We start from the raw sequence: 14,884 nt of genomic DNA on the forward strand, positions 1-14,884 counted from the left end.
GATAATGAGTAAACAAATGAATCATATAGCAAAGACTTTTGATGAATAATACTTTCAAGACAAGCATCAATAAGACTTGCATAAGAGTTACTCATAAAGCAATAAATTCAAAGTGAAGGCATTGAAGCAACACAAAGGAAGATATAAGTTTCAGCGGTTGCTTTCAACTTCAACATATATATCTCATGGATATTTGTCAACACAAAGTAATATAACAAGTGCAATAGGTAAACATGTAAGAATCAATGCACACAGTTGATACAAGCGTTTGCATCTGGGATAGAAAGAATAGGTGAACTGACTCAACCACTACACCACGAACCCCCATATAGCTACGGATGCGCTCCAACGGATTCGTGATGCGCTTCTAGAAAACAACTTCCCCACTTCCCGTGCCACCAGAGAGTACACGATCTGTAACTTCCTGACTCCTCTCCTTGATATTTTCCTTTAATCCCCATCCGCATCCTCTCCTCCCCCTAGTAATACTCCTGCGAAATCCTCTCCCCGCTAGTAATATGCCCAATCAGATCCTCTTCTGCCTCGACGCCCTAGCCAGATCCTCTTCTGCCGCTGAGCCCCGGCCGCGCTGCAACTCACCTTCACAAGGCTAGGTGCGCATCTCGACCTGAGTCCTCGATCTCATCTATTAATCTATATTGCGGTCACCGTCTCTGGGATCGATCGGTTGTACTTCATTCTTCGCACTCACGTTATGGATTCAGATGTTTAGGGTTCATCAATTCTGTGCAGCGGCGAGCCGGCGCACCGAACACTACTGACCATCGACGGAAACCACGCTATGCAGACACATCGCTGGATATCCGGTTCAGCTCTGCAGATATTTAAGTTTATCTCTCACCCAACCCAAATTTCTGCACTCCATTGTTGGCTTGGTCCGTTCACTTTATTTTTTCAGGTAATGTGGTGGATCTGTGTTGTGCCTCCTGCCGTTCCTGACCTCCAACAAAGAGTCCCCTCACTCCATGATCCCCTGCCAAGAGAGCCAGACAGCCAGCCATCGCACCCACCCGACTTCTCCCTTAATCAGGTGATAAGTTCCTACATTTGATCGAACTTCTTTACTTATTTTAGCACTACATGATTTGTTCCCCCAAATATTATAGCAAGGTAGAGATTCTGTAGCTTCGTTGGTGCTCCTGCAACTAACGCGTGTCTATGGTTTCATTAAACCTATATATGTGTGTGGTTGGTTACTAAGCCCATCTAGCTTAGATCAAATGGTCCGTATATATTACTAGTTACAATACTGTGCTGATGAGATGCCTAGAAATACCTTAGGCTGCGTTTGGTTGTAATTTTTTTCGAAGTATTTCAAGGATACCAGTTTCCAAAACTTTGATGTGTTTGGCTATAACAGAAAACTGCGGAATCAATACTTTAGTATTCCTCAAACAGTAGTATTTTTGAAGTATTTAAAAAACAATCCTAGACGTCTTTTTTTTCTGAAACAGAGAAAGCGAGAAAAACAACATTGACGTCTCGATCTATTCCAAGCTTCCGCCGCCGCCCTATTGTCTCGGTGGCCATGAACGTACCAAGAATCAACGAAATACTGCTACTGCAAAGCATCAACCGTCCCTAGCAGCCATAGCTTGCGCCTTCTTTGCTTTCACAACGGGAGTTGCACATGTCATCGGCATTGGCTGAGTCACAGGTCTGGACGGACAATGGCATGGCGGGGCACACAGAAAAACTCCAGCTGCCCCACGGAGAGGCACGCTTCCCAGAACCTATCCCCATGAGCTGATGATCCTCAACCATCCTTGGCATGCACTTCTTGTGCTCGCGGCCACCGTGAGGGCTGTCGTGGCGTACTAGAGCCGGTGCACCCCATGAGCTAGTGGCACGAGGCTGGCGTCGTGACGACCCTGTTGTAGACTGACGCAGGTGACGGAACACACAATGTCGACCGGCATCCGCGATATGGGCACAGGGCCGAGATCTTAGAGTCAGTCGTGCAGTCTTGGTAGGCTGTTGCATGAACGTGGTCTGCGTCGCTGCCCTTGCGTGTTGGCGAGAAGTCATCCAAGTCGTCGTTGCATGAACGTCATAGCCACTCCAGGGTTGTAGGGAAGCAGAGTCCATAATGTAATCAGAGTATGTGGTATGGACTGGTGACGTCTTTGGTACTGAGGTGGTTATGGTCTCACATATATCAGTCTGAATCTCACATGGACAAGCATACATGCTGAAGCCTGGAGATATGTCTGAATTTAGTTTCATGTGCATTTTTTTTGTAACTTCAGCTACTTTTGAATAACGTTTTTTCAGTAGATTTACTTGTAGAAGGATGCACGTACATTGTGTCAGCACATCACAAAATGATTAGCCAATTACCACACCACATCTTCTTCTATCTGCTATATTCTTTAAAATATGAATCTATTAGTCCGTGAACTATAAGTATATAACATGTATACTCAAAAGAAAATGCTTAGACAGCTAGTAAGCTACATATTTTGTTCTACCTGTTACATTAATTTAATCTTTACTCCATGGACCACAACAGGTTTAATTAAAAGATAGAAAGCAATAATATACTTGGTGTAAGTAAGATTGCACTTGAGTACTCCTCAACAAGTGTGGCAACCTGAGAAGGTTAATTGGATCGTAATAATAGATTTTTAAGTTTCTTGTTGTTGGTTTTGATCCTGCTATTTATAGAAGATAAGCTCAACTTCTTCTGTGTTCCAAGAAGTGGCCGTGCATTAACATTAGTTATCTCATGGTCTTTAACCTTTTTATGTTGCAGCTATTTTAAATTTTACTATTTTATTCACTTGTTTTTTTGTCTCACTATGCTGAGTTACTTATCTAAATTTGGTGCTTTTGTTGTAGATTGCCAAAATAAGTGGATGACGTATGGCTGAGATGATGAGAGAAAGTTTCGAGAATGCTGCTGCAACCATATAGTTGTCTATTATTTTTTAGAATGTTATCGAGATACACAACTTGTATTCAGCAAATCATGCTCTATGTAAAGCTACAAATTTCATTTAATATATGAAATATTTCTGTTTACTATATTGCAGCTCATGTGCACTCTGCGTATTTCTTTTTGTTTTGTTTTGTTTTTGTCCATTTATAAACTAATATCAATTGTCTAAGCTATCTAGCAATTCTTCCAATCTTTTGCAACGATCTATTATTTGCATTTATAAATCCAATTATGCAGGACAGCCACCAACGCATATGAAGTGTTGTTAGTCTCCAACCAAATCTGTTGCTATCTTACAACGCTTTTTCATATCGATTACCAACGCATCTATATCCATTGTTGTAGACCCTTGCAACGCCACCAACGGCAACGCATACAAAATCCGTTGGTATAGACGTCACCAACGCTTATTTGGACATTTGGCAACACAATAATGCGTTGCTAAAGGGGGGTTCCTGTTGTAGTGAACAATAAAGTAAAAAAGATAGGCCCTTCGCAGAGGGAAGCATTGATTACTATATTTGTGCTAGAGCTTTTCATTTTGAAAACAAGAAACAATTTTGTCAACGGTAGTAATAAAGCATATGTGTTATGTATAAGACATCTTATAAGTTGCAAGCCTCATGCATAGTATACCAATAGTGCTCGCACCTTGTCCTAATTAGCTTGGATTAACACGGATTATCATTGCATAGCATATGTTTCAACCAAGTGTCACAAAGGGGTACCTCTATGCCGCATGTACAAAGGTCTAAGGAGAAAGCTCGCATTGGATTTCTCGCTTTTGATTATTCTCAACTTAGACATCCATACCGGGACAACATAGACAACAGATAATGGACTCCTCTTTAATGCATAAGCATTCAACAACAATTAATATTCTCATAAGAGATTGAGGATTAGTTGTCCAAACTGAAACTTCCTGATGTAGCCCCGCCTATCGTCGACGCCACACCATGGCCAAGGAGTCCCCCAAGTGGACCAACAACACAAACCCCCGCCATATATGTCAAGGTGAACTCTTTCCTCTCTATGGTTGACCTCAACACCAACTTGAATGGTATGCTACCTCATGCCTATCATCATGGTGTCCATAGGTGCCGACATCGACAAGTACCAAGAGAGAAGGAACTCCCATGGTGCAAGGAAGAGAGAAGAAGAAGAAGGAAAGAAGAGAAGAAGGAAGAGGAAGAAGAGGCGGGAGGAAGAGGCCCGGCCGGCCCGGAGGCCGGCCAAACCGGGCCCCGGGCCGGCCGGGCCGGTCCCGGGGCCGGTCAGACCGGGCCCCGGACCGGATCCACCCCGGCGACAACCGGCATCGTACCGACGCCAAACCGGGAAACTTTTGCGAACTTCCCGGTTGGCGGCCGGTTGACCGGCCCCTGCACCAGGCTGCCCGGTCTACAGCCCGGTTGAAACCCGGTTGACCGGATTTCACGGGACAGACTCGATCGGAAATGGCCCGAGTCGATCAACCGCGTACCTTTTCGACCCAAGTCGCCTTGTACCTCTATATAAGCACCTAGGTCATCCCCTTTACCCCTTAGACATGATTTAGGCTTAGAGATGACTTTGAGCTTTGTCTCCCTAGGGTTTCATCCCCTTTGTATCCAAGGCAACCCTTGATGGATGTATGGATTTGTGAGTGTGAGATTCTAGTGTACCCACTCTCTCTCCCACTCCTTGATTCATCTCCCTCACCGATCTCTCACTCCGGGATTCTACTTCGCGTCTCTCCCGGGTTGATTCTATTGGCGTGGTCCATCGAGCCACGAGGGTAAGTATCGGTTGTATCGGGTGGGCGTGCGTGCGTGAGTTCCTCGTGTTCTTCGTGTTCTTCGCGCTCTTCCTCTCTTTCCCCTTGGGATTTCGGGTCAACCGCAAGATCGGGCCACAAACGGGGTCTTAGACCTCATCATATGGTATCAGCGGCCTTTGGTTTCCGCGGATTTGACCCTCCACCCACCCAATTTCGTCTCTAAAAATTTTCCAAAAAAATCCCCAAAAATAGCCCTAATTTGCCTTTGGACGGATCTGTGATTTGGTTGCGTTTTGAGTGGTTTTGGTCCGTGAATTCGGTGTTGTTATGCTTGATCTACTATTTCCCCAACTTTTAGCCCCCAATTCCATCGTTTCCCTTCGATTTGATCTTTTGGTTTTGGTTTGGGGAAGAACAAGAGAGAGAAACGCAAAATCCGGTTGAGAAACCCGGTCAACCGGACCCCAGACCGGACAACCCGGCGCAGCACCCGGTCAACCGGTCGCCAACCGGACCATCCGGTCCAGAGCCCGGTCCAACCGGACCCAAACCGGGAAGCCTTCCGCCACCACCGCCAAGCTACTTTGACCCTTTTCTTCCGCTAACTTGTGTTTGCTTGTTCCGGTTTGAGTGCCTTGTTTGTGAAACTAACCCGCAGCTCCGAAGCAAGCGACGACATCCGAGGCACCCCGAACTTGCAACCGTACTCTTGACACCACCGCCATCATCGCAAGTTGTGTGTTCATCACCGCCTAACATCTTAGGTATAACTTGCATTCCCCTTGTAACCCCTCTTCTTTGCGATCTATCCTATCGAGCATTGCTTATCAAGTGTTGTGAGACATTGCACGTGGCCCCAATTGTGAGGTGTGTGTGTAGTGTGGAGTCAAGCTTATAAGCAAGTACTCGTGTGGCAAAATAGCAAAAGCGAGCTAACGCTAACATAGAGCGAGAAAAAGAAAGAAAAGCACAAAAAGAGTGCAAGTGCCATCATACATACAAAAGAGTGCAAGTGCCACCATAGATACAAAATAGTGTCAAGTGCCACCGTATACAAAAGAGTCACAAGCTTTTAAGCAAAAGAGAGGAAAGAGAAGAGAGGTCGCGTGCGAATCTAGTTGTCTCTCCGTTTGCAACCAAAGCTTTGCCTCTCCTTGTGTTAGTGTGACACCGAGCACCCTTACATACACTTTTCCGCTCACTTTTTGGTTGCACTAACCCCGTTCATCTCGTGTGTGCGTTCCACATCTTTTCCGTGTTTATAGTGATCATCACATTGACATTTGGATTTTTGGACCTCACCCACTTTTAACAACAAACTTGATTTCGGATTTCGTATTTTGGCTTTCCACCATACTCACCTAACACCATATTTGCTAGCTTTTGCGTGTGCTTTTGTGTGAGTGCCCGATACAATTGTTCTAACTCTCGGTTTGTTGGATCACCCCAATCTTGTCATACCACGGTAAGGTTGCGAGGTAGTGTTCTTCCACTAACATACATACCATCGTGCTAACATGGATAGTGAAGATGAAGATACGGAGGAGTACACGGAGAACTTCGAGGAGGATTCCTCTTCAAGCACCGCGGATGTGGAGGAACATGTGGAGCTCTACTCCGACTATGGCTCCGAAAGCATCACCGACATCTCCGACATCGAGGAGCTCGACAACGACCATGGCTCCCCAAGCATCATCGACATGGACGACATGGTGGAGCACCACTTTGAGGACGACTTCGACGAGCTCTACATCGACAATGGCTCATCAAGCATGGACGACATGGTGGAGCAACGCCACGACTACAACATCGACGACATGGTGGAGCAACGCCACGACTACGACATCGACGACATGGCGGAGCAACACCACGAGTCCGACATCAACGACATGGTAGAGCAACGCCATGCCTACGACATCAACACCATGGCGGAGCCTCACCTAGTCTCCACAAGGAGCAATGCTGATGCTCCCACGTCCTCCTACTTGGCCTATGGAGCTACATATGAAGATAGAGGACCTCCACGATGGCACCATCTTATGGATCATCAAGAGCGTCCCCATCATGAGCGTCATCGACACACTTCTCCGAGCTCCACAAAGCGCCACCATGAGAGTGCTTATGCACAAGATCGTCGACTTCAAGTACATCATATGGAGCATCAAGAGCGTCCACAACATGATCGTCATCGACACTCTTCTCCAAGCTCCACAAGGTGCCGCAAGCAACATGCCAAATCGCATGAGCCATCATCTTGGCATGGCAAGGACCGTCATCGACTCACACCATCTCATGACAGTCATCGACCACTAACACCTCATGGTCTACATCGACATACGTCACCACATGAGCTTCGCCGCCACAAGCCACTTCATGATCGCCATCGACCAACATCTTCCACGGATCTTCGACGACACCACTCAAGCCATGGTGATGATGCACGAAGACGAGATCCTCGACATAAAGACGACAAACACCATCATTCGGTGTCTACCACTCCAAGGATGGCAAGTGCACATCGCGCATACCTTACTCATGAGGCGACTTCCACCTCTTGTGCCACCACCACAATGTCCTCTAGCTCGTCATATGCCTATGGACTCCGGTGCTACAAGTGCAAGCAACAAGGCCACCCTCCACGGGAATGTCCCAATCTCCTATGTGAGGTATGCAAGGCCAAGGGTCACATGGCATGGCAATGCACATCGACGAGCACCGACATGCTCCACTTCGACGAGCTACAAGCCCAAGCCACCAAGAAGCCTACGGCGCCCACACTTCAAGATGAAGACATCCAAGGCCAACGCAAGGATGATGTGGATCCGAGCCTAGCTCTCCACGACACTACGGCGCCACCGATGGAGGATGACTTGGGAGGCGATGGAGTTAAGATGGTTAAGCATGGGAACTTCCCTTCAACCAAGGAGGCGCGTGGAGATGATAAAGTCGAGCCTACTCCTATATGCTTGATAGATGAGTTGGTACCTGTGGTGACCCGGCATACCACTGCATGGTGTAGTATGCAAGTCTGATATAACACCAATGAAACAACGTTCCACTAGTATTATATCGCTCAGAGTGGTACAACAGAAACATATGCGGGTCCAAGGCATGTCTATAGAATTACAACATCGACTCCGTTACATAAGATCAGCACAGCCTCCTACTTTACAATGAGGTAAAACTGCAGATAACTCCAGAAGAACGACTCGTAGTCTAATCCTAACACGAACTCTATTTGTAGAGTATTTAACTAGCTACTGAGGCTATGAATAGATTCTAGCTAGATAGGAGCTAGTTTAGGAAGCTAGTTCCTTTCTATTGCTAATCTAGGTTTCTCCTTGTTGGATGTGGTATCTGACTCCTCTGGTAGGTCCTGTTTCTTGAAGTAGTTGTTGACTCCTCGGCCTTCGAGTTGCACTGTAGATCCTCCTTCGATGCCTCCATATCTAAGCAGGGGATTTAAGAGTGGGATGAGTACGAGCGTACTCAACAAGTTCATTATAGGAAAGAGGTGTTTAATGCACTAGCTACAGCATTTGACCAGAAAGTCTAATACCAATGCAGGTTTTCATAACCATTTCTTCAAAAGGTTGATTTTATTCAGAAGAACTATGTCCGTCAGCCTTCACCGGTTTACTAGAACTTCATGGAGCTCCTTTCCGGCAGCGTTCGCAGTTCCATATCCCGGAACAGGGAGTGACAGGTCACGGTTCTTTACACTCTGCAGAGGTGTGTTGCTTTACCCATAAGAGATCTTAACCTTGGTGCCAACCGAGTCTAGTTCTCGTCCACACTTCCTTTGGTGTGAGGCCCGGTATAAGGTCTAGCCAATCATGTTCCTCCGCTACCTCGAACACCCACCCTTTTGTAAGATTGTCCTCCCCTATATCCATGATGAGACCGTTCCGGGCATTCATATGCCTTCCCCTATCATCATGGATAGACCGTTCCGGACACCTTACAATCCCTCATAGACCGCAATACCGTGGGGACTTAAGGCTTCCCCAGCCTACCGCTTGTTCTTCGAACGACAAGTGTCTACGGACCGTGCCGTGGGGACTTAAGGCTTCCCCAGCCTACCGCTTGCCGCCGACGGATACAAGTGTCTACGGTAAAGCGCATCCGTTGATGAACGAGAGGTGGAAACACTTTTGACTACTCCGTCCCACTCCGGATCTTATGGTTAACACGGATATTACGGCACAAGAATCATCGGCGACATTTGTTGTTTAATCCTAGATGGATATAAACCCGTGCAATGGAACCTCCACCATATCAACACAATCCATGGTTCCATTGCCCACCACTTAGTCATATTCATAGTTATGAAAGTAGTGGTTTTGATTTTTGTGCAATAGTGATAACCATAATACTTTGCAAGTAATTTGATAGAAATACTCAAATGACATGAGCAAGTGATGAACTTGCCTTTCTTGATCTGCAAGATTATGCAGACAAGGTCTTCGATGCGTAATAACTCCAAATTCTGAAATAGCATCATCGTCCGGTAAGGACGACGTTTAAAAGATTGGCAATGATGCAATAATGCATAGGAATGAGATGCAATCGCTCTAAGCGTGACCTAACCCCGATGATTTAGGATCAGTGAGTTGTAATGATTGGTTCAGGGTGTGTTGCACTTTTAGAGTGATTCACATACAAGGTTCTTATTCAGGTGTGATTACTTGGTATTATCAACAGGTAGATAATAAAGCATAGTAATCAATTGAGCACACAAAGAATAACAATTGGCATGATGTTATCAAGTAAAGAACAAGTGGTCGGTTTTAGTACTATATGGCATGGTTAATGATTGATTATCATATACTTCAAAAGAATAACTTTTGAAGAACATGTTCTTATATAAAGAACAAGTATGGTAATTAGGTTGAGTTTCTATGGTTGACTATGGTTTCAAGTAGTTGTTGGAGTAAATATTAGATGGATCCCAACAAAGTTGGATTCATCAACACCTCGGGCTTGTAAGGTTAAGATAAGCTTATGTATCTTAAGCAATTCATTGTACAGGTTGTTGTCAAAATTGGTCTATCTTGCTAGTGATAGCTGGCTAGGGTTTTTAGGTCCTTATAAGCAGGGTTGGTGATGATTCCTTATTTTCTTCAAAAGAATAACTTTTGAAGAACATACTTCTTAAATAATAAGAAGTATTGCAATTAAGGTTGAGGTTGGCTAGGTTTTACTGTTGGTTCTATTAAGTAAGGTATAATTGGCTCCTTAAATAGGATGGTTGATTAGTATCCATCATTAGTAGGGTTTAGTGAAATATGATTAGGCAATGTTCAAGAATTGGCATATTTGCTCCTGTGTTTCATCACCTTGGTGTAATGCTAAATAGGAATGAATAAGGTTGATCATTTTGAGGATAGGACCAAGGTTTAGACTTAGGTGTTCCTATCTGATCATCTAGGTTTGATAAGATGAACACATGGGATATCCATCTATTTAGTGCTAGGTCTCCTACAGTTTATGTGACCAAGACTAGTGTTTAGTTGCTACTATGGTGCTATGTATGAAAATAGAACACTATGGTCACATATGAGGATCTAGGGTTTTGGTTTTAGAAGTAAATTGGGTTTCAAATGAATTATTGGACTTAGGGTTTCTAATTGGATTAGGGTTTTATGATTTCACATGAAATGATGAATTCCTGTATTTCTACCATATGGAACTAGGTTTTTCTAGTTACCCTATAATTCTAGGAGTAATAACTTCAATAAGGAAATTGAAGTTATTAGTAATTTAGAAATAAAATAATGTTGGTTTTGGCATTTTATTATTTTTAATGAATTAAAAATTAGGGTAATTACTAATCAGGGTTTTAAATTCCAATAATAAGGATTTAACAAAATAACAAATAAAGAAAAATAGTTGTAATGTTTTCTTTATTTTTCTTACTGGTTTTGATTTATCTTAGAAGGTTTTCCAATTTATTGAATTTTAATTCAATTTAGAATTAAAGAAAAGGCTTATTTAATAAGTATTAAATAATTGAATTTTTATTAAAAATATAATTTTCATTTTATATTTTTATTGAATAGATTTTTCTTTTATAAGAATTTTGATATCTTATTTGTATTTTTCTGAGTTTTTATGGATTTTCTACAAATTTACAAAGTTTCAGTAATTAAATAGGATTTGAGATTAAACAGCGAATTACTAAATGCACCCGGGCTATACTACTCTCTGCCCCTGATGGGTGGGCCTTGGCCACGTCAACTGCCACGTTGGCACGACGTGGCACATCTCACAGAGATCGACGGCAGTAGCGAGGCTCGCCGGCGCTGGGCTACTCCCGCGGGCGCGTGGATGTTCTGGCTGGGTGCGCGGCCTCCTACTGGACCTAAAGGTGGCGGCGCCGCGCCCTAATGGTCGCCGGAGTTGCTCCGGCGAGCACCAACAGCGGCGGCGGTCACGGCTCACGGCAGGGGCAAGTTATGGGGCATGCTGGGACCAATTTAGGAGCTCGGGAGAAGCGGACGCTCACCGTGATGCTCAAGGATGGATCGACGGAGGCGATTGTCGACGGTGGCGGCGCCATTGCTCGATTTACTGCGAGATACCGTCGGAAGGGAACGAGCAACCACCGGCGTCCGAGAACTTCCGACTCGATTCCTCGTGCAAGGTGGGCATGCCGAGGGTGGGGAGGATGATGGTGGCCGCGGCGGGGCTTGGGCTTCCCCCAATCGACGGCGGTGACTGGGGCCGGGACGAGCTAGGGTTTCGAATTGGGATGGAATCGGAGCAGAGGAGGAAGAAATGATGGGCTCCCGCGCCTTTTATAGCCTCTCCGGCGTGTGCTGGCAGTCAGCATAGGCGGCGGCGACTGCGGGACGTGGAGCTCGCCGCGCCGTGGCGCTCTCCTGGGCGTCGACGATTGCAAAGACGAAGACGGCGACTTCGTCCCCGACCTTATCTGCCCGAAGCGGTATTTGGGCTGGTTCTGTGCTGGCCTGGGCCGCGCGTTGGGCGGTGGTGCTGGGCTTCCCTGCAGGCTGCTGCTGGGCTGTGGTAGCCCAATAGGTATGTCTCTCTTTTTCTTATTTTCTTTACTGTTTTCTATTTTTCTGATTTGTATTTGCTATATTTAAATTCTGTTTTTTTTTTTGATTCCAATTTGAGTCCTTTTATTTTGCAGGTTTTTGACAATTGGAATTTACTGAGGACTAATATGAAGATCATTTTAATACTAAATTGTTTTTGAATGATCATTTAATCTTTATGTATTCACTTTCTATTGCAATGTTTAACTAATCATGATTTTTGTGCTCTCATTATAATTTCCATTTTCTTGTGAATCAAATTCTTTGAATAATTATAGTTGATGCTTTCAACTCAAAGTATTTTAAAGGTTGTGTTAAGACTTGGTTTCAATTTAGGGAATTGGTCACTTGCACCTGATTTTATGTGAGCACTTGCTTTTTAAGAATTTGCAGATATGATCATAACCATATTTCAATGGTGGCACTAGGATTATGTTTAATAGCACCTTGAATTTCCTATAGTAAACATTACTCCCATCATGGTTTGATCTTGGTTACAAAGATAATTAGTTGATCACTACACCTATGGTTTAACCATATAATGTAGCACAAGGTTTTGCTTATGTTCAGAATTGAAACATAAGATTTATTTGATGTGCAAATCTAGGGTTCTAATGCTATTTACCTAATGACACATGGGTTGAATCTTAATTGTGGTTTAGGTTTTATTTGTGATCACCCAAGTGATACACAAACTAAGGTTGAGATTTAACTCTTGTTTGTAGAGTTGAGATGACACCATATTGCATGTGATAGGTTTAATCTCCCTTAACCAAGCTAAGGTGGTTGTTTACTTAACATTTTATGTTCTCCTCAAGTTACTAAGATATTAAGAATTAGTTTTATCTTCTACCAATTGGCTTCATATTATTAACCTCAATTTATTATTGAAGTAACTACATTGGGTATAGTTCTTTTTATAGTTAACTTTGGTCATATAGATATATGGTTTCTCACCATATGAAGTAGAGTGTTTAACTCTAAGGTTCCCTTAGGTTCATTAATTGATGAATGAATGAGAAAATAGATGTGGTAAGATTCCACTTATTATCACCAATTGATTTACAATTATTGGTTGGGATATAAGCCTAGGGTTTGTTTACTAGTTACCTTCCTATAATTTCATGAGGCTAATGATATTTTCTTATCCTATTAGGGTTTAACTTATCCTCACATCTCTCCAAAGCATGATCATATTTTATATTTGATCATCTTGTTCTTAATATCCCAACCTCAGGTTCTCTAGGGTTTATGATCATTACACAATTTATAATGATCAAGGTTGGACTTCCTAAGGTATCTCTGATGAATTTGGTTTCTCACTCCCAAGATCAAGCATTGTCTTGCTTAACTAAATATAGACTTTCCTTTATAGTTTCTTGAATAGACATAGTTATGGTTGACTCAATACTCTTGAGTGTAACACCATGGTTTGAGCTTTCTCATTTAAGAATAGTTATTCTAGGGTTTATGGTGTACTCCTAATATTTATTTAGGTTACTGAGCCAAAGATTCAATTGTCTATCTTAGTTGGTGTATTCCACTCCTTATTTCACTAAGTCATGGATATAGTCTTATTCCATTTGGTATTTGGTGATCTCACCACTTCAAGGTGAAATAGTTTACCTAATACTTTAGTTCAAAGTTTAACATTGATTCTTAAATTGGTAAAGCTAGAATTAGTATGATTGGTCTCTCTCTCATTTGGGAAGGACTTGCATAATACTCTAGGGTTCCTCTTGAAGATGATAATTTGAATACTTGGATGTATATCCAAGGTTTAACTCAAGGTTTGTTATTGCTTCTTTATTTATTAATATAGAACTCTCACCTCTCTAGGTTTGATGTATAATAACATGGAATAGAGAAGGATAAATATTTCTAGGGTTGATCTCCTTGTCATGATTCCATGAATGAAGTAAAATGAATACCATGGGGTTCATGGTAGAATCAAGGATTAGTTTAAGACATGGGAAAGATAAGTCTAGAATAGTTCTCCATTATATTGTTACTTGATTTCCCATTATTTGTATGTTCATATATTACGTCAGGGAATTCCATATTATGATCTTTTATGAGATCAATCATTTGATCATTGATTCTAGTGTTGTTGTGTTGATTTTAATTCCATTTGATCTAACCCCTTAGATCAAATTATCTCTACCCAAAACAATGTTTTAACAAAGTCACATTGAGGTTTATAACGCTTGACTTGATGAGCTACTTCAATTCCACCAAGGTCAAGTGAAACTTCGATTCATCGTGACTGTTTTACTTTAAAGCGCGAAAATTCCCCAGATTTTCTATGCATGAATGCAATGCACACATCTGTTTCCTCTATTTTTGTAACCCCATTACCTGGGATATTACAGTACTTATGCTCGATAGTGGGTTCATGCCTGCATTGACACCTGGGACAGTGACAGAAAGTTCTAAGGTTGTGTTGTGCTGTTGCCACTAGGGATAAAACATTGGCGCTATGTCCGAGGATGTAGTTGTTGATTACATTACGCACCATACTTAATGCAATTGTCTCGTTGTTAGCAACTTAATACTGGAGGGGGTTCGGATGATAACCTCGAAGGTGGACTTTTTAGGCATAGATGCGGTTGGATGGCGGTCTATGTACTTTGTCGTAATGCCCAATTAAATCTCACTATACTTATCATGTCATGTATGTGCATTGTTATGCCCTCTCTATTTGTCAATTGCCCGACCGTAATTTGTTCACCCAACATGCTTTTATCTTATGGGAGAGACACCTCTAGTGAACTGTGGACCCCGGTCCATTCTTTAATACTGAAATACAAATCTGCTCGCAATACTTGTTTTACTATTTTCTCTGCAAACAATCATCTTCCACACAATACGGTTAATCCTTTGTTACAGCAAGCCGGTGAGATTGACAACCTCACTGTTTCGTTGGGGCAAAGTACTTTGGTTGTGTTGTGCAGGTTCCACGTTGGCGCCGGAATCTCCGGTGTTGCGCCGCACTACATCCCGCCGCCATCAACCTTCAACGTGCTTCTTGGCTCCTCCTGGTTCGATAAACCTTGGTTTCTTTCTGAGGGAAAACTTGCTGCTGTGCGCATCATACCT

At 43.1% G+C, this 14,884-nt stretch overlaps 1 long non-coding RNA gene across 2 annotated transcripts; it reads left to right on the plus strand.

Annotated features, from left to right (window-relative positions):
• The first annotated feature begins 335 nt into the window (after positions 1-335).
• On the plus strand, positions 336-3,045 carry LOC124657798. 2 transcript variants are annotated; one of them, XR_006988856.1, is made up of 3 exons: positions 336-614; positions 726-1,051; positions 2,863-3,045. It is a non-coding gene; the product is annotated as an uncharacterized LOC124657798 (long non-coding RNA). The 2 variants fall into 2 exon arrangements; XR_006988857.1 differs by having other exon boundaries at positions 754-1,051.
• Positions 3,046-14,884: the final 11,839 nt, after the last annotated feature.

Source organism: Lolium rigidum, chromosome 5, assembly GCF_022539505.1.
Source record: "Lolium rigidum isolate FL_2022 chromosome 5, APGP_CSIRO_Lrig_0.1, whole genome shotgun sequence".
Classification (NCBI taxonomy): domain Eukaryota; kingdom Viridiplantae; phylum Streptophyta; class Magnoliopsida; order Poales; family Poaceae; genus Lolium; species Lolium rigidum.